We start from the raw sequence: 634 nt of genomic DNA on the forward strand, positions 1-634 counted from the left end.
CTTCTTATGGAGTTGCATTAAGTCATGTTATGGCTTTGGGCATTATTTTTCAGTTCTAGATTACATGCTTTATCCTGTGATTATGGGCATATTGCATGCAATACTGTATTTACGTAGACCTTTAAATCAAGATTTTGTGGGCCATAGCCCGAAAGCATAGACACGGCTGTATACAACATCTCACCATCAACCTCTTTGTTCAGTTTACAATTCTTCCAATGACGATTGCACTGCTATAGTATTTGAAGGCAAGGTTAGTACAAGCAAAATGTCCTCGGGTGCAAATGTGTACACTCAAAGCTCAATATAGCCTGTATATAACAAAATATCTGTTATAATTTTGCGAGTGAAAATTAGTCTTGCAATAGATACAGTATTAGAAATATACATTTACAATGAATTTTTGAATACAACGAAATTATTTTCATGTAAGATGCAACTTTGTTATAATGAGGTTTCAGTGTATTACCAACTTGGCTAAGAAATCTTACAATAGCTGCAATACAGTGTGAGAAGTCTTGAATGAAAACAGGTTTCGTGCATTTTTTCAAAGGCCGACATTTTAGGAGAAACATTAGTGGGTAGCACAAATATTTTATATGTTTTTACAAGATAACTACCTTGTGATGTTTAA

This window comes from Rhipicephalus microplus, chromosome 2 (genome assembly GCF_043290135.1).
Source record: "Rhipicephalus microplus isolate Deutch F79 chromosome 2, USDA_Rmic, whole genome shotgun sequence".
NCBI classification, from domain to species: domain Eukaryota; kingdom Metazoa; phylum Arthropoda; class Arachnida; order Ixodida; family Ixodidae; genus Rhipicephalus; species Rhipicephalus microplus.